Genomic DNA, 27,373 nt, shown 5'->3' with positions numbered 1-27,373 from the left:
CAGGCTTCCTCTGATATTGCTACGGCATTCCCCAGTGAATACCATCTGATTAGGCAAGATAGAGTTGGAAAACGAGAGGGAGGCATTGCAGTAGCCGCAAAAGGCCCCCATGGAGATTACCCGGCTTGATTCGCTCTCCAACGACACGCTCGAAATTTTGATAATTAACATAAAATACAACATTTCAGCGGTCGGCAAAGCATCCCTGGTATATACACCCCCGGGAGGTAAATCCGAATTCGCCAACAATTTGTTAGATATTTTAGCCTCCCATGTGCTGGCTACAGATAATTTTATCTTATTAGGTGACTTCAATCATCATGCAGAACTATTATATGACATGGATTCTTGCCATTTAATCTCAACCCTGGAAACCCTGGGACTAACTCAGCGGGTACAAGGCTCCACTCACCAAGCGGGTCATTTATTGGATCTAGTATTTTCCAATGTGACTGATTTAAACTGTGACCCCCCTTTGCAGATGATCTGGACGGATCATTTCTTAATACATTTTAATTTTCCTATACCTTCCAGGTCATGGACCACTACCCAAAAAGAATCCGTACTTATCCGACCTTGGCATAAACTGACTCCTGAGGCGTTTCATATGCATTTTAAACCTCCGGACAATTTTCCTAATGATACTGGAACAATGGCTATTCAATTAGAAACGTCTATTAGAAACACGCTTGATGCAATTATCCCGGAAACAAAAGTTAATTTGAAAAGAATCGCCTCACCTTGGTTTACTGAGACTCTGAAACAAGAGAAAATGGACTGTAGATCGGCGGAGAGATTATGACGGAAGTTCAGAACGCCTGAAAACCGCAAGAAGTATAAATTAATGCACTTTGATTATATGAAACATATAAAGGCGGCCAAATCTCTTTATCACGCAAAGAATAAATAAGCCTCCCAATCCAGCAAAGAATTGTACAAAATACTCAGGGAATTTACCACTCCTCAGGTGGAGCAATCAGAATGTGTCCCCTCCTTGGAGTGGGTGAACTCACTGTCCTCCTATTTCCATAGTAAGATCCAACTAATATATTCCTCATTTCCTTCCTCTTCTCAAAAAGTGGCTTTAAGTGGGTTGGTTTCTTCCGGCTCCGAGCCCTCATTTGAAACCACTGATTTTCCATCCATGATAGAATTTTAGCCCACTTCCCCAGCAGAAGTGCTATTGGCACTCAAAAAAATTAAATCAGGATCTCCTACCGACCCCCTGCTCCCTCGTAAGTGCGGTGAGCTATTCCCGTTGCTGACTGATGGTCTAACCAGTATTTTTAACGCTTCCTTTGAGAGCGCCTCCTTCCCCAGTAGCTGGAAACTGGCGCAAGTCAGGCCTATTCTTAAAAAGCCTAACAGTGATCCCTCTATCCTGTCCAATTACAGACCAATATCCCTACTACCGTACTTTGGTAAGGTTCTTGAATATTTGGTCAACAAACGTGTGTCTTCCTACATTGAAACATATGCACTTCTTGACCCGTCGCAGTCAGGTTTCCGTGCCGCTCATGGCACTGAAACTGCAGTAATTGAAATAGTGGATAACATCCGACTCTCCTTGGATAGGGGCGAATCAGCCATTCTGGTATTATTGGATCTTTCCGCTGCCTTTGACACCGTCTCCCACAGCATTCTGAAACATCGGCTGTGGGAGGTTGGTGTCAGAGGCAATGCTTTGGCCTGGTTCGCGGACTATCTCAAGGATCGTTACTCTTATATCAGGATGAATTCTCATGCATCCGCCACTATCCCTCTTTCTGTGGGGGTCCCGCAGGGTTCGATCCTTAGTCCCTTATTATTTAACCTTTATCTCTGCCCTCTGGCCCACATTATAAAATCTTATGGCTTCACTACGGTGTCTTACGCAGACGATACTCAGGTACTTATCACCTGTAGATCCAATTCCTAGGAAACCTGTACTAGTTTTAAACAATGTATGATTCACATTAATAGTTGGATGAGTGAAAACAAACTTCAACTCAACTGCAGTAAGTCAGAAATTTTGCTATTCGGCAAGGCCAAGACCTTCTGGTCTCAGGACTGGTGGCCTCATGATCTAGGGCCCAGCCCTGAGCCTAAAGAAGCCGTAAGAGACTTAAGGATCATGCTTGACGGGGCTCTTTCTATGAAAGTTCACGTCAACCAGGTTGTCGGGACTTGTTTTGGAATACTTCGCCAACTGCGTAAAATCTTTAAATGGCTCCCACCTGAAGCCAGAAAGCCCCTGGTCTAGGGATTGATCGTCAGCAGGCTTGATTATGGAAATGCCATGTTTGCCTCCATAAATGAGAATCTGCTGTCTGAGCTACAAACCATCCAGAACGCGGCCGCGAGGCTATGTTGGGATTGCCTCCTAGGTCTGCCTCTAAACCCATTCCTAAAAAACTGCACTGGTTACCTGAGCGCCAAAGATGCCATTTTAAAATCTTGAGTTTAACCCATAAACTCCTTCACAGCATCGACCCTTCTTACTTAGCAAAAAAATTAGTGTGGTACACTCCGTCCAGAGCCCTTCGCTCCAGCTCAAAGTTCTTGCTGTCTCAACCTAGAGTCCGGACGTCCAGGAATGGATGCCGATCCTTTTCATATGTGGCCCCCCAACTATGGAATAAGTTACCTAATCATCTTCTGTAGGTCTCCAATTATTTGGAGTTTCGAAGGGGTTTAAAGGCGTGGCTCTTTCCCAAATAAAGTTTCACTGTGATGTATCTCAACTCTGTTAGGTCAATGCCTTTCTTCTGCAAAGCGCCTTGAGACCTCTTTTGGTGATAAGTGCGCTATATAAAAGCATTTGACATTTGACATTTGACAAACACGCCCAGGGGTTTTATCTCTTCCGTTGACATGAGCTGCAATAAAAGTTTCTTTGTCGTTGCAAAAAAATATGAACGGCCAACGAGCCTCTGTAGGTCAAAGAATGGAAGGGCTGAGGAACTGTCAGTCATCTCACTGCTAAGCAGAGCCATGTCATGCTTCACCCTCACTCAGGCCTCTGATTTTGACCAACATCGCTTAGAACACTGGGACTTTCGAGCCCATCCTTTTAATGAGAAAAACAAAACTACAAGTCCCATAAGCAATAGTGGTGGAAGGTGTCACGCGTGACCTGGGACAACATCCGATTCAGCACATCCAGTTCCATTTTTTAAGTATTTGACACAATATTGAATTTATAATCTTTGTTTTTTATGGTCATGAGTCACCAGAATACTAAAAATGTGTCTTTTATTTTCAAGGTCAAATAAGTAATGGTCACCAGCTTGGAAGCTCTGTTAATTCTTCAGTATTTGTCATTGATCTCCATGTGTGGCTGATTTGGGTCTGCCCCTGCATCATTCCTGATAACTCGCACAGGTAAGGAGCTTGTAGCAGCAACATGATAACCCCATTCTCATCTGTAAGAAGTGCCCTCCTAGGCAGGTATCGATCACTTTTGTGACACAAGGAAGGGCCAATATCTGCTATGTACATTTGTTAAAAAAAAACAGTCAAATCACAGTATACTGTTCCTGGATGTTCAGTCCCAGCGGCATTATCTGTAACTGAACGCAGACACCCTAGGAAGCATGTGCTTTTAAGACAAGTTGCGTTCACTCACCTGAAGGTGACATGCTTCATCATTGGGCTATACTCCTCACCAGGCCGGCGCTACACTGCCTGGTGGGCACCACAAGAGGGCACTTTGTCGGAGATCTTTTATTAGTACGCCAGATGAGCATAGTAGGACAGAGGATGTTGTGTCATAAGATGTGAGATTGGTGAAAGTCTGAATATAAGATCAACTATTGACCATTTGCTACAATATAGTTAATGTGATCTTCCTGGTCCATGTTGAGATCAAAAACGGTGGCAGAGAAATTGAGGAACTAATGACCCCTATCACTGTGTGAAAGTGTTGATCACCTATGGACCTGCTGGTAAGCTGGGGTCTATACTTCAGGTCAACCTTTTTCATGCCTTCTGTAGTCATGGAGCAATCTGTTGGCATTTCATCAGGACCAAATATGGGAAAATGGGTAAATGTGACCTAATCTTCTCCACAGCGTGAGGAGCTCTGTAACTCAAAGCCCTGCACCGTGCATGGGTGAGAAGGTGCCTAGTATCATCTTACTACTACAGGTGAGCGCTGTCTAACAGAGTGCACTAGTAACGGTAACCCTCATAAAATTCAGAACATATTGACCTATCCAATAGCGAGGACGCCGCATCAGAGGGCAACTGGTTTGAAAAGCACATGTTTCCTAGGGTGCCTGCGTTCAGTTAGAGATAATGTCTGTGGGACTGAACCTCCAGAACAGTATACTGTGAGTTGATTTATATGAAGAATGTGTATACTGGACTGTCATTTTCCTCGTCATCTCTTGTGCTATGTAAAATAATACACAACACACCTGGAGGCCAACACATCTATCATACATTTAATGCAAAAATAGCAAAAGGCCAAGCAAACTAACAAGTGACAATTGTCTTTGCAATGGACGAGAGCATCCACCCTAAAGCAAGTTGGAGTATATAATGCTAATGCTACACAATGTATTTTTATACACTTTTCTCCTAATACAAGTCAATGAAACATGAACACGTGATAGAAACAGTTACTGAAACAACACTAATGAGTAGGAGGCAGGATCTTCTCTCGAAAGGAATGTAAGGAGTCCGTGAGGTGCAGATAAAAGATACACAGACAAGCTGCAGAATTCACTGTTTCTGGAAATAATACTTATGTTTGTCAATATTCAATTTATTACAAGATACAGGAAAGTGTGCCGATGGACATCACTAAATAAAATGGTTCTGGCCCTAATAGAATCATGTAACCTTGCAGGCATATTAAGGCGAACAGTCACATCAAATTAATATAAGAATATTGTAATTTGGTAATGTAATATATCAATGCACGTTGAGGCATTCATGTGTAACCAATTATCGGTATTAAGGAAACCAGTATATCCAGTTATGCTTTCTCAATTCCTTCTTCCTAGAGGCCACCGCTGCTGCTAGCCAGCCGTATTCAGCAGTGCCTCCTGTGACCTGGAATCATACATTTAATCAATACCAAAGGTCGTCAATGCTTCTAGCCAACTCCGGTCACTGGTGTCTTTCCAGTCACAAGGTAAGGTGACTCCTCCTTTCGGTGATAGTGCGGATGGGCATCAACTCCATTGTTAGATTGTTTTTTACCCCAAACGGGTTCGGATGTATATTGCTGGGCTCCGAACCCGCTCTTCGGGTTCCCCTCAGTGCTCAGTCCACTCTACCCTCAACGGTATTGTTTCAGTACGCGTTTCCGTGTTCTCCGCATTTCAAATTGATCGGCAAACTCTTAAATTTTAATAGAAACCCTCGTGGGCAACCGTCTGGCCTGCTGCGTAGGGCCAGCCATCTGCAAATGGAACGGACTCCATTCCATTTCTGTCCTGGGTGCCACCCCAAGTACCCTCGCACCGACCTACATCAAATTTGTAACTTGTGCCTCTCTCCGGCGCACAAGGAGGAAGACTGCATGCTTGTAAGTCGTTTCGGTCCAAGAGGACTCTACCCGATCATCAGGCTCGATGACGAGAGAGGCAGCGTCAAAGCATTCAACACACTCTGGATATCTTCGGGGAAGAATCTGACCAAGACGAGATAGAAGCGTCCGCCGTAGAAGAAGAGACCCATCTCTATGCCAGAGCGCAATCTTTGGGGCATGCTGGGGCAGCCATGTGATTGCAATTCTACGTCATGCCAGTACCATAGGCGACTGACCACATTTATAGGTCTTCTTGCGCCCTTCTGGCATCTAAAGAGGCCAAATAAACAGCATTTGGGTATCAGCTCAATACTTAGTTTTGTTGCATGCATTATTTCTTCGACAGCTAGTTGCCAGAAGGAGTGTATTTCATCGCAGGACCATGGTTAATGTAAGAAATCGGCCCCCACAGTGTTGCAGCACAAGCATATAACTGGGCAAGACCCGACCATTCGATGAGGGTCTTGTGGCGTTAAGTAGGTTCTTTGCAGAAAATTATAATGTATCAGTCGAAAATGGGCATTACTAGAAACTATGTGTATTAGTTCACAGGCCCGCTGCCAGTCTTGATCTTCCATTGGAATGTTAAAGTCTAAATTACAGGCCTCTCGGGCCCGTGTGTACTGTCTACGGGAAACAGCCATAACAACGCAACTTTTACTACGCATTACCATCACAACGCAACCATTACAACGCAGGTGCCATTACAACGCATGCCATTACAACGCATGCAATTACAACGCAGGTGCTATTACAACGCATGTCATTACAACGTAAGTATAGGTAAGTATTTAATTTTATTAATATTAATATTTATTTTAATTTCTTTTAATTTAATAAAATTATTATTTTTTTTTAAATATTTTTAATATTAATGTAGTTATTTTGGGTTTTAAGAAATAATTAATTTAAAATAATTATAACATTTTAAATATATTTAATATTTTTTAAATTACAATTTTAACCCCTACACTATCCAACACTTACCCTACTATTACACCCCCCTGGAGTTAGAATAGTAATTTAAACCCCTACACTATCCACACTTACCCTACTATTACACCCCCCTGGAGTTAGAATAGTAATTTTAACCCCTACACTATCAAATACTTACCCTACTATTACACTCCTCTGGAGTAAGAATAGTACATTAAAATATAATTTTTTAATTAAAAATATTAATATAAATAAAATATTACTAAAATATTATCAAACATAATTTAAAAATAAATTAATATTATTTGAATGAAATACTTACCAAATACTTATGTTGTAATGGCATGCGTTGTAATAGCACCTGCGTTGTAATGGCATGCGTTGTAATGGTTGCGTTGTGATGGCATGCTTTGTAAATGCATGTGTTGTAATGTCATACATCCACTGTCTACTGTATCTGATCACGTTGTTCTGTAAAGATGCATAGTTAGGTGTCTACACGTTCCATACGCTAGCAGTATCTCAAGGGTTTGAGTATGCGGCAGAGCTGTCGCATAGCATGGACAGGTGTGCTTAGTTGTGTCTGCCAAGCACCACATGTTGTTAAAATTGCCCCTGGCTTAGACAAAACTCTTAGCGGGTATGTTTACAGGCGATAAGTCTCATCTGGGTACAATTCACCCTATTGCTCGCAGCCCCCTTCCTCCATGCCTGGAAGGACATACTGAATGCTCTATGCCTGATTGGTTTTAATATCCAGATTGGGAGCTCCCTATGGAATGGTGCGCACTTAAGTTCTCTCACTACAAACCATTGCCATCTGTCGCACAATATATGGAGTATCTTTCGGTGTACCTGATTCCTCCATTAACAGCCCTGGAAGACAACCAGCATCCACCATTCCCGCCAAGAGCCGCATTTCCCAACTAGGGTCTGTGTTGAGCCATCGAGCTGCGTGTTGCAATTGAACGGCATAATATTAGGGGTCCAAATGTGGGACCTCCAACCCCCCGCTGCATACGTCCTGGTCAGTGTGGCCAAAACCACTCTGCTATGTGTAATGGCTGTGTTGAAAGATTTAACAAGACCATGAAGGGCATGATCGGTGGACTTCCTCAAAAACTCAAAAGAAGATGGGATGTCTCACTTCCATGCCTGCTTTTTGCCTATTGGGAAGGGCCTTAGAAGGGAGTGGGGTCCTCCTTATTTTAGCTTCTGTTTGGGTTTCCTGTCGGTACCACTGTGCCTTGTGAAGGAGGGATTGGAGAAACCTCTTGGTGAACCTTAGCAGATATAGTGGACTATGTGCTTGGCTTTTGCTCCAGGATGTATGAGTACGTGGAAAAAGCAAGCAAAAACGTTGCGGCCAGCCTAGAGCTCCAGAAGCTCTGGTAATGCCAAAAGGCTGCTATGGTTGAGTTCCAGCCGGGGCAGATGGTATGGGTTTTTGGGCCTGTGGCTCCTAGGGCTCTGCAAGGTAAGTGGAGTGGACCCTACCCTGTCCTAGAAAGAAAAGGGGCGGTCACCTACCTGGTAGATTCTGGCTCTGACAGGAGTCATAAGAGGGTCAACCATGTCAACCGCCTTACACCCTACTATGACATGGCAGATGTGACCATGCTCATGTTTCCAGATGAGGATCAGGAAGCAAAGAGTGAACCTGTCCCTGACCTGTCCAACAATCCAAAAGGTGGGTCAGTGGAAGGTGTGGTCTTGTCAGACACCCTACCTGCCCATCAGGAGGCTGATTGCAGGCAAATCCTAAATCAGTTTAATGAGCTCTTCTTTTTGACCTCTCCCCAGACTAGCTGGTGTGTCCATGATGTAGACGCTGATGAAAGACTACCTTTCGAGAATAAAACATACAGGCAGACTGAACATGTGAAAGAGAGCATCAAAGCTGAAGTAAGCATGATACTGGAATTGGGAGTTCTAAAGCCTTCTGAGAGCCCCTGGACCTGCCCAGTTGTCTTAATCCCCAAGCCTCATAGCCAGGATGGTAAGAAAGAAATTAGGTTTTGTGAGGACTATTGGGGCATGAATGCTGTGACCAAAAGCAATGAATACCAAACTCCTTGGGCAGATGAACTTATTGACAGGTTGGGAGCAGCCAAGTATCTGAGTATGTTTGATCTCACATCAGAGTACTGGCTGATAGGTTTGACTCCAGGAGCTAAATAAATATCTGCATTTTTAACCCTAGATGGGTATTACCAGTTCACTGTAATGCTCTTTGGTTTGAACAATGCATCTGCCACTTTTCAAAGGTTGGTGAACTAAGCCCTTGCTGGATTGGAATCCTTGAGTGTAGCCTTTCAACACAATATTGCTGTCTTTAGCTCCACCTGGCAGGATCACCTGATCCACCTTAGTAAAGTATATGAGGCTCTGAGAAGTGCAGGCCTCGTTATCAAGGCATTCAAGTGCCAGATAGGGCAGGGAAAGGTTGCATACTTGGGTAACCTTGTGAGTGGAGGCCAGGTTCAACCCTTACAACCCAAGATCTAGACCATTCTGGACTGGGTGGCTCCAACTACCCGGACTCAAGTGAGGCCTTCCTTGGTTTCCCTTCGACCATAGGAGGTTTGTGAGGGATTATGGCACCATTGTGGCACCCCGCACAGAACAAACTTCCAAAAGAATGCCGACAAATAGTGAACTTGACTGTGAGCTGTCTAAAGGCTCTTGAAACGCTGAAGGAAGCAATGTGCTCTGCAGCTGTTCTGAAATCTGCAGATTATGTCAAGCAATTCATTGTAAAGACTGATGCCTCTGAACATAGTATAGGAGCAGTGCTATCCCAAAAACATGACCAAGGGCAAGATCAGCCACTGGCTTTCATCAGTAGAAGGCTAATCCCCAGGGAGCGGCATTGAACTGCCATTTAGATGGACGCCTTTGCTGTGGTTTAGTCCCTTGAGAAGTTTAGGTCTGGTGTTATGCACCGTCCTCCGCAAGTACAACGGTCCCGTTGTACGCCAACGGAGGGCACTGTGCTAAAAGCGGCCGACAATGCCGTTCGATAGCGGTGAGGGGTCTTGATCTCTGACGTTGGGGTAGCAGACGTGAGGAAGGTGGGAGTCGCCCAGCCGGGTTCTCTACCACTCCTTCCTTGGGGATACGGGGAGCAGCCGCTCTACCGGTATCTCAATCAGGCGATTCTCGCTGCTTATCACCCAAGAACCAAAAGAGAGAGGTGGTCGAGAGCAGCCGCTCGATCAGACCTACCTCTGGATGCTAGGACCGTGGAGACGCCGCAAACTCCTCCCGGAGTGCGTCTCAACACTAATCCCTGACTAGTACAAGGACAGGGGCTGGGAGCTACGGCTCACACCAACCTCCGTTTACCTGGCCTCCGAGAAGACCCTTGGACCGGGCTGGGAGCAGCCGCTCCTACCAGCCTCAACTCGGGGTCCTGAGCCGAGCCTCGCTGACTCGTCAGAGTCAGAGGACACTTACGCGCTGCAGACCACTGTTCCGCAAGTAACAGAGACACGGGGCGTTCCTAACTCCGTTCTCTTGAAGATCCTTGATAGTTTCAACAGTCTCTGCTCACAGAGCGCTCTGCTTCAGGATACGTCGGCTTTGGAGTCTGAATATCCGACACGGCGTCCTTTCCCTTTCCGCCTATATAGGCGGTCCTTCATGTTATGCAACACGTCTATAGGTGTTGCGTAATCTCGCCGCGCTAGGCTTCCTGGGATTTGTAGTCCGCTCTGCCAGCAGCGCACGGCAAAGGCATGACGAGGGAAGGAAATCATGACAATGTCGAAGGTTGCCTCGTCATTGACGGGTGCTTTGTCGACGATTGCTTCGTCGGCGGTTGGCTTGTCGGTGGTTGCCTCATCGACGGTTGCCTCGTCGACAGCACAGAAGCTTTTTCTTACGGAACTTCAACCACGCTCTTCGTCGTTGACCGCTGAATCGGTGGCGGCATCCTTGGTTCCACCTTCAGCTTTGATGTGTCTAGTCCTCTTGAAATCTTCAACAAAACTTTTGCCGCCTTCAGGAACGACGGATGTTTCCCTACTTCAACGTAGGAACTCTTCTTTGGGTCTATTGCCAACTCAACCATCACCAAATCTTCCTGTGTAGCTTTTGACTATGACGCTAATGAGGAGGATTTGGAAGAGGATGACCGGTTCCATACTGCTCGTACTCCTTCCGAGCTTCTCATCAAATGCCAAGATATTGATGATGACCAAGGATATGATTATTACCCTGAGCCTAATACTCAACCACCACTTGAGTATCCAGCTGTGCAGATGCCCATGTCTCTCATCTCTAATTTGCAACATATGCTTGATTACTACTGCTGTCGATTTCCTCCCTCGGAGTCGGCCTCATCTGTCCCACAGATGCCTCTTCCTCTGCCTTCATCGATCATCGGGCCGACCCCTCCGGTGGCATCAGTGTCTCATCACCCGGAGGACGCACACACAACTGACGACGACAGAGAAGGGGAGTGGGTGATAGATCCCTCCTTACTGAGTAGGACAATTATCAAATTCATACTCTGTCACCTTCCACTCCAATTCCTGTTGAATCTCCGCCAGCTGACATAGGTGAGTTTCATGTTCTCATGGACAGGCCGGCCAAGAGATTACAACTTCCTATAGTCACGAAGGACGACGACTGTTTCTTGTATGATTTCAAAGCCCAGCCACGGAAACTGATCTGGGCTATCCCAATCATTGACTTCATCTGGCAGGACGGTTTGAAGGTCCACCCCTCTCTCTTCTGAATGAGTCCCTATTTCAGGATTGTGTCCCTAAGGCCTTTAAAGAGGCAATTGTGGTTCCCCTTCTGAAGAAATCAGGGGCAGACTCCCAGATCCTGTTGAATAACTGCCCAATCTCCTTGCTCCCATACCTGGTAAAGGTACTGGAGGCTCATGTGGTGAATTATTGAACAATCCAACTATCTCGACTCACACTAAGCTGGGTTTCGGCCTGCCCACTCAACGGAGACTGTAATACTGGCGGTATTGGGCTCCCTGCGAGAGAAGGCTGACATGGATACTCCTCAGGCTCTGGTGCTGTTGGATGTCTCGGTCGCTGTTGACATGGCCGACCATGGGATCTTGGTGGACCGTGTCAAGGAGGCCGGCATTCAAGGCTCATCCTTTGGCTGGATTAGCTCCTTTCTAGAGGATCGATCCCAATCAGTCTAGAGCGAGAGTCCACCATGAGCTGACCTCGTCTGGATTCCTCGATGTTACCTCCAGCCTCTGCAAGGAGACCCCCTCAACCGTGACCTGCTCTGTCAGGTCTTGGTCTAGTGCGTCTCAGTCCTCATTCCTTAGCATTGGCAGGGTCAGGTCTTTCAGGAAGATTCTCCCAGTATTTCCATCCCCTTGTTGTCAGTGTCCTCAAGGATCCAGTTCCGTCCTTTGTCTTGTCTCTCTAGCCATGTAAGCAACTCATTGACTTTATCACCAACATCATAGAGACAATGCTGGGTAGCCAGCGCATAAGTGCACGCTATTTTCCATTAGTGCTCTTAATGTGTGCTGCTTCAGTTGATGGTGTAATGGGAGAGAAACTGATTCCCCACTTGCCAAGCGTGCCTCCGGGAAAGCACATTCCCTGCCTTGAATTCACCCTATAGCACGCAAGCTGATTCAACAGGCCGCCCGTTCTCCTTAAAATAGAGGTCTGCTCCATCTCTCATACAAGCTTTGAACGTCTTGTCTTATAAATATCACGGATCAACCCTTGGGGGTAGCATGAAGTCTACAACCGGACCATCGAGTTGCACCTCCACCAGCGAATCGTCTGAGATTCCCCCTGCTATGTGTGTAGCGGCACTAAAATCTTCTTTCTGGACAGTCTGGGTGAAAAGATAGTGCAGGCATGCCAGACTATCATGTGCTGCAGACAGGTGCGTCCGGTACTGATACCGTCTTCCCCCTCTAGGGGCATTTAGGAGTATCATGAATATAGTATAGGTGCAGTTCTGTCACTCCAGTCACCCCAATGCTTATACAGGATGATAATCTATTCTAGACCTATGATCCCCTGCTTGAAAAGTCCATGCTGGTGGCGAATATTGAGGAAATCGCCCATTTAGCTCTCTTAGACCTATGGTTTCTAATTCTAATTATGTTTTTTTCTAATTCTTTTACAAGAGTCTTGCCGATGTTTTCATTCTTTTGTTCCCTCATGCCCATTGTTGATGAAAGACTTGGAATTGACCATAAGTAATTTTGCCGTTGTATTTCAACATTTCTATCATAAGACCATAGCATATTCATGTTATAAACACCGGTAATAATAATCTCAGGTTGGGTGCCATTGTCCAGTTGCTGCAATATCATAATTATCAAATTTATCAAATTGGTCGCCATTGTTCTTCGTAATTATATACGTTGATTACTACAAGAGATTTAATTATAATTTTTTACTTGTATCGTATTTTGACAATTAGATAATCCTTTTGACTTTGGACGTCCATTTCACTTTCCATTTTTAGCTCAGTTGATATAAAAATAGCCAAACCCCCAAAAGGTCTGCCATAGTTACTTGTTCTCTTAGCTAATGAGTAATAACCCTATAACCTTCCCATCTAAAAGGAACTAAAGCCCAAGTCTCTTGTAAACAAATGATTTGAAAACAGCACAGAGTAGCTAGTTCGTTATTCTGAATCTTTGCTGGAACCCCATTTATATTCCACAAACATAATCTGACCCTTTCATTCATAATTGTTGGGCCCCTTAAAGGAACTTCAGAGTGTAGATGTCAATCCTGCCTGACATTATGGAGGGCTGCTAATAGCCAACCTAATTTGACAGTGTCATATAATCGGTTTTCTATTTTTACGTCTACGTCATACCTATGGAGTTTTTAATATTGAATATTTCTTATTATTCTTGGTTCTCATTTGGTTATGATTTTGTAGTTTTGATGAAACAAAAGGGCTAGGATAGGAAGGTTGCAGGGGAGTTGTTATTTTTATTCCCCAGTCCTGAAAGAGATTATGTCCTTGCATAATACGGCTGGCGGCAGTAGATGATGTCTAAGTTACTAATGTCGATTCACGATTATTATTCTTGATTGTGAGGAATTCAATTGATTCTATGTCGGTACATTTAATTTTCTTTAATGAGGGTACTGCATTACACAATTTATTGTAATATGTTCCCACGAGTCAAGATATCATTATTACTCCTAGATTTATATTCCGGCGTAATAATTACCTGCACCACTCCTTCTTTTTGATCTGGGTTATTTTATTTAATTTGTTGCAGGCTATTTTCACCTTGAGCATGCTCAGTTAACCTTCCATTATGATTACTAACAGTTTGAGACCATGATTGTCGATGTTTATGTAACTGCTCCGTTTCGGTTCCCAGATCTTGTGGTAATTTATTATCCTTCCAGGTTTTTAACAATTCTCTATTCGTTTCATCCCCTCTGATACTCTCCCTCTTTGCTCTATTTGTTTCCAATTGCGATGGCTTATTTTCCACCTGTTTATTAATTTCCTCCACTTGCAGCATTTCTAAGGACTGAATTTTCCCATTCTCTATCATTTTTATACTATCAGCTTGATTGTTTAGGCATTTATTTTTCATAACTAAAAGGGTTTTGTTGGAGACATTTGTTTACCCTCACCTTCACTATATGATATTTGGTCATGGTTGTTTCCAGTGTTCAATCTTACTATATCTGATGCATTTGTATTTTTTTATACTTTTAAAAACTTTATTTCTTGCTACCGTTGTTTTTTCGTTTCTCTTTTTGATAGATGAACTTCCGGAGCTGCGTCTGTCATTGTTGATTGTGTCGAGCATAGGTTTATCACTTCTTGATCTTTTGTTATATCATCTATTTTTTCTTTAACAACAACAATATTGTCTTTACATTTTATTGTATCTTTAGCGTGGCAGTCGGTCTTGATGGGTTGAATTCCCACATTAGGAAAATTCGCTTTTACATCGTCAATTATTGTTTTTAAAATATCCGGAATGGTAGTTAGTTTGTTAGTTAGTGGGGCACAACTACACTCTGCATACGTAGATATTGGCTGAGATTGCGCCCTTACTATTAGATTATTTTGCGTTTTTATCTTCTGCTCAATTCTGGTAACAGAGGATGCCATAGCGCTCAAGATCTATTTGGACCTCCTTTTTGTTGGACTGATATGTTAAAGCTTCCAGAGTTAATTGCGAGGTTTTGAAGAATAAATCCCAAATTGCTCCTGCGTTCCCACTTCCTGGTGCCTGAGTACCTGGGCTATGGTGTTGCCCATTTATGAATGAGAGGTCCTTATACTCCTCTTTTTGTGGTCCTTGAAAATCATCTCCCTCTTCACAAGAATTAATGAATTGTGGCCTACTATTGAAAACGTCTTTTTGATACGGAGTACTCCAACGCTGCAGAGTTTCTGGGTTGCTGTTGTATTCGTCCTTATTAATTTGAGATGCATCATTTTGATTACATTTCGTCTGGTACTGTTTTTTTAGCTGAATTTATTTTAGACAGAGTAAGATTCGATTTCAGTGGGGTATTGGCTTCCCTTATGATTTTCACCCCACCATTTAGTTCATTTGGAGCTTCTTGCTCTGGTTGATTTATTTGGCCCAAATTAGATGGTTCCCCTATACCGTTAGCATTTCTGATTTTTACTTGTACTTCTATTGGCATTGGCTGGCGAGTTGATAGTAATTGCTGAGTATCTCCCATTGTTAGATTCATGCATTTGGGGTCCTCTTGTTGTGAACGACCAGTAAGTGGAATAGTTAACATCTCAAGGTCCGTTATTTGACCCCAATGGTTGATTTGGTCCTTAGTTGAATTTGACATTCGTTCGACTTCAGCTTCAGACTCAGGGTGGCCTGGTTCACTTACTCCTTGCTTAGGGGATATAATATTTGTTCTACTCAGTGGTTTAGTTGGAAATTGAAGATCACATGGATTAGTTAGCATAGCACCGGTTGGATCTTTCACAAAAGCAAACTTTGACGGCGACTTTCCCAATTTCCCAAAATGTATGGACCTTAGATTATTTAAAGGAGTGTATGTCACCTGCCTGTTTTATTTTAAACGTATCTAATATTAGTGTTTGTTGTATTTTTATTTTCCTTTTGATAGGAGGGAAAGGTGGCCGCTCCTTTCCTTACCTCATAATACACCCTCTAAGGTGAAGAAGTCTTGCTTCTTTCAGAAAATCAAACGGGCCAGTGACCAGACCAACGGGTGCCTTGATAGGACAAAAACACCTCCAAACACCTCCACCGAAAAATACCCCCAAAGCTCACATCAGTACAGAATCCGCCGGTACTGCTGGTAACTTATTAAATAAATTAATGAATTAATCGATTGATTAATATCCGGGTTCCGGGTAGGGCTTTCTGTAGTCTAGGAATGCAGAGTAATTCAGGGGTCGAGGGGTGCTTCAACAGGGTCACAGTCTATTGTCACTTTCCCCTTTGCATAATTTCTCAGATTTTTTAGTACAAACTTATTACAGACTCCAATGGCTCAGCGACTTACTGACCGATCAACCTTAACTACTCGCCACACGCCACACACCTTGCCACTTTTCACTCACCACTCACTGTTCATTGTTTGTTCTTTGCTATTCATCGCTGTCAAGAGTACAAGGGAGAAGGCTGGCAATCCTTCGGGAGCAAGAGCAGGATCAAGAGCCAGCCACACTACAGACGGCAGATGTAGGCACTTCTCTCCGCTCCTCAGCTCAGCTCTGCTCAATGCTTGGTATATACGTAAAACCAGGCGACAGGCCAAGGCTCTTCTGTGCCCTCTGTGCTCCTCTGTGCCCGGCAGCAGCCGGCTCGCCAGCAGCACCGCAGGCCAATGCTCCTTTGACCCCTGCAGTGGCCTCCGCACCAGCAGCGCCTTAGCACCGCGGTGCCAGCAGTGGCCGTTCCTGCCCTCGCAGCAGATCCGTAGTACTTAAAGCGCCCGTATAACAGGACGCGGGTGAAGCGGGAGAAACCTGCGGGAGCGGGAACCGGTCACAAAACAAACCCAGACAGTCATCCCAGGCTCCGCTCTGCTTGCTCATGAACTCCGGTTCGGCCCCCTCGGCTCTACTCGATACGCTCTGCACTCAAAGCCGAATCACAGGATGACGACGACTGTGAACACCAACAGAGGGAAGAATTGTGTGTTCCCCTAGTTAGTAAAAAAAAAACAGCATAAGTCTTGGCTGCTTCTGCTGCACCCAGAGTCTTTTACGTCTTTTCAGTCTAATTTTTCTGTCTGGAAAGAAATTGTGTCCTGATTTTCTGCACCCAGTAAGTCCAGGTGCAGAAAAACCTAACAAACTGATAATCAGGTGGAATAAAATGAACACATGAAAGTACGGCTTAATTTCATCGCCCTTGATTCATACTCTGGACCATAGTTGAGGGATAGGTCTAGGCATAGTCCTCGCAGCACACAATAGATTTGCTTGAGGCAGAGGCCAGAGCTCAAAAGTCAGAATACCAGATACAAGTAGGTGGTAACTCAGGGCAGGGGAATACACCTGTTGTCCGTGGAGGGGTCATTCCTGTCCCAGAAATCTATATTACAAATTAATTAATAGTATTTTTTTAAACATCTGTTTGGTGCCAGTCCATATGACTTTAATATCTGCCTTTGAGATTCTGTGTTACAACTCCAAGGAGTACATGTATCCTTTGTGAGCTTAATAAAATGTTGAAAATTCTACAAATCCTCACTCCTACATCCAAGTACTCTCAACAGCTCAACGTATTCAAAATTCTGCATTGATTTGGCTTGTAAAGTATATTTTTGGAAATTTACATGTATTAACTATTTCATTTTAATACTATAGATGATTGAAATTACGGACAAAGAAAGCAAGATTTAGCACAAGGCAACTGAATGTCGGTGCCATAAGAAGGATTACTTGGAAAATCTGAAGGACATCCAGCATTTTTCCAAAAATCTAGGTGTGGAAAGTACTATACCTGTAAGTGAAGTCTCTAATTTTGCATTTCATTAACCCAGAGCAAAGCCATATCTGTGCACACAGCATCAGAAATAATGTAGAAAGACCACTTCAGCATCCAGTAGACAAATTGCCTCAGCATCACAGAATAACGTTCATCTAAAGCATCATGTAATTCCAAAGAGGAAGCACACACTGCATAAAAGAAAGTTATAACAAAAGGTTTCTTCTGCATACCATTAAAGAGAAGACGCTGAAAGAAGACTCCGAAGTTGATACGTTAACAACCAAAAGATTGGGAAATCACCGTTGTTCAACAACCGTTTTTAACCAGTTATGCAAGTTTGAGACTATCTGCCTCTGGATATGACACCACGACCCACACTGCTCACTCTTGCAAAAACCTTAAAAAATTCACCACTTTATTGTGTTAATGACCATCTCAGATTGTTTCCGTTTTTTGTGTACTGTTCTGTAATTATATGTAAATCGCCTCAACATTATCTGTTCTGCAGGAGTGAGATGTACAACTGTTTAGTCTAAAAATGGATTAAAGGAGCACTGTTGCGCTATAGCTACTGTAAATAAATCCTCGTCTTCAGAACTATAAACCTTAACCTCACACCTAACATCGCATGGGTAAAAGGAACTGATGTTCTGCGACTAATGATCCACAATAGTACTGTGCACGTTCTAACGCCCAGTTACTGCCATTACATCAGTGCAAAAAGGTACTTATCAGTTTAATCATTAAATATCAGACTAACACCTTATTACTGCATTGCTAAGAACCTATACAAATAGATTTGAGAAAAACTTCAGTCACAAAATAAGTTGCTGCTGGAGAGGCTATAACCTAAAGACTATTATCTGCTAGAAAAATTTCAACTGATGTTGCAGGGCTGCTTCCAGACATATTTTGCTCAATTCAAGTGTTAAGAAGATTATACACAATTTCTTTTAGAGATAAATGCTGAACATTTTCTAAACAAGCCCGACTCTAAAATCAGGTTCACTCTTACCGTGGTATATAAGCAAGAGAAAACTAAATGTAACTCTAGGAATACACCTTATAAAAACACGGAATGTGAGAACAAATTCAGTGTTCAAACCCGCCTCATTCGCGGCAAAATAACCAAAGTTGGGGAAAAAAGTTATCTGTGCCAAAAAAGATTCAGACATTAATCTTATCTCACAGAATTTGACAGAATGCACACTGGGGAAAACCACTCTCAGTGCAAAGTATGCAAAAAAAGTTTCAGGCGTAAATATTATCTTACTGAGCATATGAGAATCCACACTGGAGAAAAACCCTATCAGTGCTCTGATTGCCAGAAATGTTTCAGTGACAAAAACAGCCTCACTCGGCATAGAAAAACCCACATTAGTGATAAACCTTATCAGTGCACTGATTGCCAAAAATGTTTCATTGATAAAAACAGTCTCACTCAGCATAGAAAAACCCACATTAGGGATAAACCTTATCAGTGCTCTGAATGCCAGAAATGTTTCAGTTACAAAAGCAGACTCACTGAACATGCAAGAATCCACTCTGGGGAAAACCCTTATCAGTGCTCTGAATGCCCAAAACATTTCCACCGTAAATCACTTCTAACTGCACATTTGAGATTCCACACTGGGGAAAAACCTTATCAGTGCTCTGAATGTCAGGAAAGGTTTTGTAGCAAACAAAGTCTTTCTCGACATGCAATAACACATTCTGTGGAACAACCTTATCAGTGCTCTGAATGCCAGAAATGTTTCAGTATAAAAAGTAGTCTCACACAGCATACAAAGATCCACGCTTGGGGAAAACGTTATCAGTGCTCTGAGTGCCAGAAATGTTTCAGTCAAAAAGGCTGTCTCACTCGGCATACAAGAACCCACACTGGGGAAAAAGCTTATCAGTGCTCTGAATGCCAGAAATGTTTCAGTCAAAAAGGGTGTCTCACTCGGCATACAAGAACCCACACTGGGGAAAAACCTTATCAGTGCTCTGAATGCCAGAAATGTTTCAGTGAAAAAGGCTGTCTCACGCTGCATATAAAAACCCACACTGGGGAAAAACCTTATCAGTGCTCTGAATGCCAGAAATATTTCCGAGACAAAAGAAGTCTTTCTCGACATGTAATAACCCACACTGGGGATAAACCTTATCAGTGCTCTGAATGCCAGAAATGTTTCAGTTACAAAAGTAGACTCACTGAACATGCAAGAATCCACTCTGGGGAAAACCCTTATCAGTGCTCTGAATGCCCAAAACATTTCAACCGTAAATCACTTCTAACTGCACATTTGAGATTCCACACTGGGGAAAAGCCTTATCAGTGCTCTGAATGCCAGAAAACGTTGTGTAGCAAACAAAGTCTTTCTCGACATGCAATAACCCATTCTGTGGAACAACCTTATCAGTGCTCTGAATGCCAGAAATGTTTCAGTATAAAAAGTAGTCTCACACAGCATACAAAGATCCACGCTTGGGTAAAACGTTATCAGTGCTCTGAATGCCAGAAATGTTTCAGTCAAAAAGGCTGTCTCACTCGGCATACAAGAACCCACACTGGGGAAAAAACTTATCAGTGCTCTGAATGCCAGAAATGTTTCAGTCAAAAAGGCTGTCTCACGCTGCATATAAAAACCCACACTGGGGAAAAACCTTATCAGTGCTCTGAATGCCAGAAATATTTCCGAGACAAAAGAAGTCTTTCTCGACATACAATAACCCACACTGGGGAAAAACCTTATCCATGTTCTGAATGTCAGAAATGTTTCAGAGACAAAATCAGTCTCACTCAGCATATAAGAACCCACACTGGGGATAAACCTTATCAGTGCTCTGAATGCCAGAAAGGTTTCAGTTACAAAAGCAGACTCACTGATCATGCACGAATCCACTCTGGGGAAAATCCTTATCAGTGCTCTGAATGCCCAAAACATTTCCACCGTAAATCACTTCTAACTGCACATTTGAGATTCCACACTGGGGAAAAACCTTATCAATGCTCTGAACGCCAGAAAACGTTGTGTAGCAAACAAAGTCTTTCTCGACATGCAATAACCCATTCTGTGGAACAACCTTATCAGTGCTCTGAGTGTCAGAAATGTTTCAGTATAAAAAGTAGTCTCACACAGCATACAAAGATCCACGCTTGGGGAAAACGTTATCAGTGCTCTGAATGCCAGAAATGTTTCAGTCAAAAAGGCTGTCTCACTCGGCATACAAGAACCCACACTGGGGAAAAAGCTTATCAGTGCTCTGAATGCCAGAAATGTTTCAGTCAAAAAGGCTGTCTCACGCTGCATATAAAAACCCACACTGGGGAAAAACCTTATCAGTGCTCTGAATGCCAGAAATATTTCCGAGACAAAAGAAGTCTTTCTCAACATACAATAACCCACACTGGGGAAAAACCTTATCAGTGCTCTGAATGTCAGAAATGTTTCAGAGACAAAATCAGTCGCACTCAGCATATAAGAACCCACACTGGGGAAAACCCTTATCAGTGCTCTGAATGCTCAAAAGATTTCAAACTTAAATCACTTCTAACTGCACATGTGAGATTCCACACTGGGGAAAAACCTTATCAGTGCTCTGAATGCCAGAAATGTTTCAGTGTAAAAAGCAGTTTCATTCATCATATAAGAACCCACACTGGGGAAAAACCTTATCAGTGCTATGAATGCCAGAAATCTTTCAGTACAAAAAACAGTCTCATTCATCACATAAGAACCCACACTGGGGAAAAACCTTATCAGTGCTCTGAATGTCACAAATGTTTCAGTGAAAGAAGGACTCTCGCTCAGCATGTAAGAATCCACACTGGGGAAAAACCTTATCAGTGCTCCGAATGTCAAAAATGTTTCATCCGTAAATCTCATCTCACTGAACATGTGAGAATCCACACTGTATAAATAAATGATCAGTGCTCTAAAATTTCAGAAAAGATTCAGAGGTAGAGATGGTTGCAGGCCCCATAAGAAAACACACCATCAAAATAATTCAGTGCTCGGAATGCTAGAAAAGCATACATTTTAAACTCAATCTCACTCTACATGAGCAGACGCACCCAGGGAAAAAACATCACCAATGCGGTGAATGCCAGAAATTCCTGTTTGATAGGCACAGCCTCACTAACCATAAGCGACTCCATACTGATGGAAAACCTTATGAGTGCTCTGAATGCCAGAAAAGCTGCAGAGAAAAACGCTATCTCACCATGAGAAACTCCACACTGGAGAAAATCCTTATGCCTTAAAAGCTTGAATCTGAAAGACAGTGTTATGCTTCATGAGAGATCCCACTCTGGGGAAAAACCTTATGAGTGCTCGAAATGCAAGCAACGTTTTGGTTACAAATTACTTCTCACTTGACATGAGCAAACTCACACGGGAGAAGAAAGCCTTATGTGTGTTCTCAATGTCAGATAAGTTTTAGTCTTGAATACAATGTCACTTCACATGAGAGACTTCACACCGGACTAAAGCCTTATACAGGAGGGGAAAGCCAGAAATGTTTTACTCAGAAAAGAGATCTCACTAAAGGAGATCTCAGGGTAGCCATGTAGTGTTTTGAGGGTAGGGGTCAGTTTGGGTGGGGGTGGCAGGATAGAGGGCAGTGTTATGGCAGAAGCAGACAGTGTAGCCATGTAGTGTTTTGAGGGTAGGTTGCAGTGTTGGGGGAGTAGTTTTAGGACGAGCATAAAGGGTCAGTCAGGTTTCAAATGACACTCGTGCCAAGATGCCTTTTTGGTAATCGTGCGTGTGATAAAAAAAAATAACATTTACATTATCAGACTCTGCTAGCTGCAGCCTGATGATAATAATATAAAAGAAACACAGCCTTCCCTTAACTTTAAAAGGAAAATATGACCTTGTTCTTATTTAAAAATTAACTAAAAGCTGTGAGATAATCCAGTGGTGTCTGGGAGCTACTGGTTGAAGACACCTGCTGCACATTTTATAAAATTCAGCCAAAAGTTTTTGTTGTTTTTGGGGGGAGGGGTCTGTTGTGAGTTTGAGTCCATACATTCCTGTGTCATCCTTTTTACATCATAAGTTCTTATGCGTCCACTGTAGTCCTGTTTACACTGTATTCCTGTTTTTGGTGTTTTTAAATACCTTTTCTAAGAACGTGAATTGACAAGGTATCATTTTTTTTCTCTCAGTTGATATGTTTTCACCCTCCTTTGTGGATTTTTTGCAAACTGTTCAATTTTTTCCATTCTTTGGCACTACCAGTGTTGTATAGTGCATAGGTTTCAGTATTTATTTCCCTTTTTTGCTGAGGGTGATATTGGTATGAATTCGGACTTTCCTTACGCCCTTTTACTTTGACGTTTTCCTAATCACGTTGGGTTACCATTAGGCAGACGTTGTATTTGAAATTCATCTTCCCCTTGTCACCATTCTGGTTTTTTTCCTTAACTGCAATGAACTTCGATGCACCAATATTTATACTCGGTTTGTACAAATTTGCACAGGTGCAGGTGGTTGATCTTGCCCTTTTTTCATTTCTCTGTGTTTATGCAACCACATTTGAAAGAATGTAAAGGTTTCCATTGTGATTTCATTTCTGTTGCTTTTTTTTAGGTGCACGTACTTTAGAGCAGACTTGGTTGCTTTTTGAAATAAGTTTTACCAGCAAACACAAGATGATGGACGGAGCGCTCAAACTTTTCAGACACTCACCCCCAGTCACAGATCTGGGTTGAGTCTGTCATCGTTCTTTAGCTCACTTTGCCACCCCAGTTCAGACCAGGCCATATGCAAATCAGTCTGCCAACCCAGGTCTTCCATGGACCGGAAACCAGCATCCTGGGACCGGTTTCGGATTAACATCCCTCCTCAGCCAGTCTAGGTTGAATCCCAGTATGCTTGTTTATGGTCCAGTTGAGACCTGACTTGGCAGTTCGGTCTGGACTGTTGCCATGGGACACAGGGTCAAGACTGATTTTTATATGGCTGGGCCTGAACTGGGCTGGAGAAGTGGGCTTAAGAACGATGATGGATTCAACCCAGATCTGTGACTGGGGGTGAGTATCTGAAAAGTTTAATCTGTTCGTCCATCATCTCCTTGTGTTTGCTTTGTTTGCCCTGATTTGGCAGGGTATGCCCAGACATGGGTCCCTTGCTTACTTTGCTACTGGATTCAAGCTAGCCTGGCCGATGAGGGGCTTTACCCCCGAAACCGGTCCCAGGATGCTTGTATCTGAAAGAGAATATTAGTTATAGATTCCTTACCTTAGAATTTCCCCAAGCCTTCCGACTGGATTCAGAGAAATTTTTTCTTAGCAGTACACCTGCGCTTCAGTAGGTGGGGTCAGTCGGCTCCGTGTCCAGCGTCGTAGTCGCCGGGATGACATTCCGGTGTCTACTTAGACGCCACACTTGCGCGTTGACGTCAGTCATTTTCCGCGCCAGCCAACCCAGATCCGGAGAGGGCGTGCCTTTGAGTCAGTTTTTTACTAAACCCTTTTTCGACTTTTGTCGACCTCTTTTTTTTAGTCTTCGAGTTCTGGTAGCACGAGGGATGTCCCATCGCGTCGGACCGGCTTCAAGCCCTGTAACTCCTGTCACAAGTTGATGTCGGTCACCGCTCCGCATCTCGTGTACCTTTGGTGCCTGGAGCGCGTTCACAATGCGAAGTCGTGCTCTGACTGCCCAGCGATGAACCTGAAGTTTTTGCTGAAACGGTCCCGAAAGCATTTAGAGGCCCGGCAGTCTGCTCCGCGTAGCCCAAAATCCCCATCGAGAAGGTCTCAGGACCAGTCACTGAGTCATCACCATTCCTCTTCGAAGTCTTCGCACTCCTCCAGTAAGTTGATGCACAAAAAGAAGGCAAAGATGCATCGTCGCTCTTTGCCTTCTCTCTGTCTGTCGGCCAACATGACCCGGAGCGTCGTCGGTCTCCGGGGCGGCTCCACGCTTCCCCACCTTTCTCAGAGTGGCCTCATGCCCAGGTTTGTCAATTTAACGAAGCACTGCACAGCATCTTTGGGCAGCCCGACTCCGCAGGCGTGCCTTCTGCCCCACAGACTCGGCTGGGGGCTGTAGGCCTTTGATACCATAGGCTCTGGCCCTCTCGCTGCAGGGTCCCGAAGGATCGAGACCTGGATCCGGATTGGTGCTGGTCGCCTCACAGTACCTTCCCCGGCGCCGATTCCAGTGGCGACGCCCCAGACGCCGGTTGTGCCCCCAACTGGCGTCAATCCCAACCCCATCCTCACCCCGACATGGACACGGTGCCGGACTTTTGTACCTCTGTTGCGTTCCCTACCGCCCTGAGTGGCAGCCTGTGGAGGACTGGGAGGGGTCTATTGACTCTCTAGCAGACCAACTTGAGGAGCCAGACTGGCAAGAGGAGTTGGGTGATGCCAGTGGTCTGGATACCTCCCCAGACCTTGGTATGCTTTCTCCCTCTACCGTGGCTATGGGGAGGGAGCCTCCTACGCTGTGGTGTTGAGTAGGGCGGCTGAGGCCTTGGGCCTCGAGCTTCCTACGGTGGCTGTCAGGACTAGCCTTCTGATTGAGGTACTTCAGCCGGCATTAGCCTCTTCGGAGCCCCTGCTGCCTTTTAATGAGCCCCTCACTGACATGCTTCTGGGAACTTGGTCCAAGCCCAGCAGCTCCTGTGGACAGGATGATTACCTGACGCCACCACCCGGCCCTGGCCAACCCATTACTCCTCTCCTAACACCCTACCCCTGAGAGCTTGGTGGTCAAAGCCTCATCCTCAATGGGTGCATTCCCCACTGCTCTGCCAGGTAGGAAATTCAAGAAGCTGGACCATCTTGGGAAGAAGATGTTTTCTTCCGCCAGCTTAGGACTGCGGTCGGTGAACACTGCATGTCTCTTGGGCCGTTATACACACGCACACACACGCACACACACACACACACACACACAGTGTGGGATACGGTTGCTCAGGTGCTGCCGCAGTGCATGGAGGAGGCCCGGGCTGTGCTCACCCGCGCTGTTGCTGAGGGTCGAGACGCAGCAAAGTTCACCTTCCGGTGTAGGCTGGATACCGCCGACTCGCTGGGTAGAACGGTTTCCACGTCGGTAGCCCTGGGGCGCTACTCCTGGCTAAGAACGTCTGGCTTCTCTGGCGATGTCCAATCTAACCTTTTGGACATGCCCTCTGATGGCCGTCGCCTGTATGGTGACAAGGCGCTTGGGTGTTTCGAGAACTCTAGGGCTACAGCCAGATCATTGGGCCTCGCGACAACTTCAAACCCCATGCAGTCTGCCTATCGTGGCTACAGAAGGGGTGCCCCACCACGTTCCACCCAGAGCCACAGGGTAGTACAAGCTACCAAGCCTCTGCATGGTTGGGACGTGGGACCCTGCGTCATGGGTCTGGGGGCCAGCGGGCGGGCCAGTCCACCAAAGCCCCCCATAGCAGCCTCCAAACCTTCCTAGTCCGATCTTCCAGGGCCACCAGTTGCCAGTGGGTGGCAGGATCCGCCATCACGTCCCCCACCGGCTCAACATCACGTCAGACAGGTGGGTTTTGCAAATAGTCCGAAAGGGCTACTCCCTCCCCTTCGAGACTACCCCTCCCTCCATGTCACCAACACTCCATCCCATGTTGTAGGATCATTTCGCCCTCTCTGCCAGGAAGTTACAAATCTCTTTGCCAAGGGAGCTATTGAACACGTCCCTGTGCCAGAAGTAGGTTGTGGTTGCTACTCCCACTACTTCTTGGTACCCAAGAAGGACAAAGGCCTGCGTCCTATCTTAGTCCTCCGGGACATCAACCGCTTCCTCCGGAAGGAGAAGTTCAAGATGTTAACCTTGGCTCAGGTCTTGTCTGCCCTCGACCCTGGAGATTTTATGGTAGCGTTGGACTTGCAGGACACTTACTTTCACATCCCCGTCTTGCCTGCCCACTGTTATGTTATGTTATGTTATTTAATCTCTTCTATAGCGCACAGCTACTCCAAAGAGCATCCCGGCGCTTTAGCGAAGAGTGCTAAAGGCAGAATGAAAACACAACAGCTAAAAACAGGAGGAATCAGAAGAACTCTATTGAGTAAAGAGCCAGGTTTTCATCTCTTTCCTGAAGACAAGCAGACTATTGGCTTTTCTTAAGGCGAGAGGCAGCTCGTTCCAACCCCGAGAAGCCAGGTATCGAAACGAACGGCCTCCTGTTCTAGTACGCTTGATAGAGGGGACAACAGCTTTGGCCAAAGAAGCTGACCGAAGAGTCCTGCTGGATAGATAGAAAGACAGACATTTCCCAATGTACTTAGGACCCACGCGATGAAGGGCTTTAAAAGCTAGGGTCAGGATTTTAAATAAAATCCTCTTGGAGATGGGCAGCCAATGCAGCATTTTGAGCAACTCAGTGGCTTTAGCCCTTCTCGGAAGCCCAAAAATAGCTCTTGCCGCAGAATTCTGCACAATTTGCAGACGGGCCAGAAGATATTTGGGCAAACCCAGATAGAGGACGTTCGCGTAATCCAAACGCGAACCTATCAGGGCCTGCATGATAGTCTTTTTGTGATGAAGTGACAGCAGAGGAAGAAACTTCCTAAGCATACTGAGGATGCCGAAACATTTCCCTGATAACCCTATAATCTGGGGTCTGAATGATAGATCACAATCAATCAAAACTCCAAGGTTTTTCGCCTTGAGAGAGACGTCATCCGGGGGAAACATATCCTGCTGCCACCAAGCCTTCCAGCTGGGATCTGGCATACATCCAAAAAAAAGCAACTCCGATTTATCGGAGTTGCATTTTAGACCGTGCCGCTGAAACCATTCGAAGACTGCACCCAAGCAATCCCTGATCCGCATGCCGTCGAACGCCCCATCTCTGCCACAAGTGAACAGAAGCTGGGTATCGCCAGCATAGGATATGATCTGGGCACCAAAGGATTCTGCCACCGCCGCCAGAGGGGCCATATAGATGTTAAAAAGGGTGGGGTCGAGGATAGAACCCTGAGGAACCCCAGCCTCTAGCGGCAACATTTCGGCGGAATGTGG

General features: G+C 44.7%; 1 protein-coding gene across 4 annotated transcripts in view; it reads left to right on the top strand.

The window, feature by feature from the left end:
- LOC144805647 (uncharacterized) overlaps window positions 1-27,373 on the top strand; it is a 435,707-nt gene that overhangs the window by 5,037 nt on the left and 403,297 nt on the right. Inside the window, exons 2-3 of one of the 4 annotated variants that reach the window (XR_013605559.1) lie at window positions 3,246-3,363; window positions 4,992-5,122. The exons of 1 other annotated variant lie outside the window; for it this stretch is intronic. The gene's annotated coding sequence lies outside the window, so the exon portion shown is untranslated. Of the gene's footprint in view, window positions 1-3,245; window positions 3,364-4,991; window positions 5,123-17,270; window positions 17,405-27,373 lie in introns of those variants that run through there. 2 more of the 4 variants (XR_013605560.1, XR_013605562.1) reach the window with 2 other exon arrangements.

The sequence above is a fragment of the Lissotriton helveticus genome (genome assembly GCF_964261635.1).
Source record: "Lissotriton helveticus chromosome 1_1 unlocalized genomic scaffold, aLisHel1.1 SUPER_1_unloc_17, whole genome shotgun sequence".
Lineage (NCBI taxonomy): Eukaryota > Metazoa > Chordata > Amphibia > Caudata > Salamandridae > Lissotriton > Lissotriton helveticus.
Note: the sequence above shows the minus strand (reverse complement) of the source record. Positions and strands in the feature narration are given on the sequence as shown.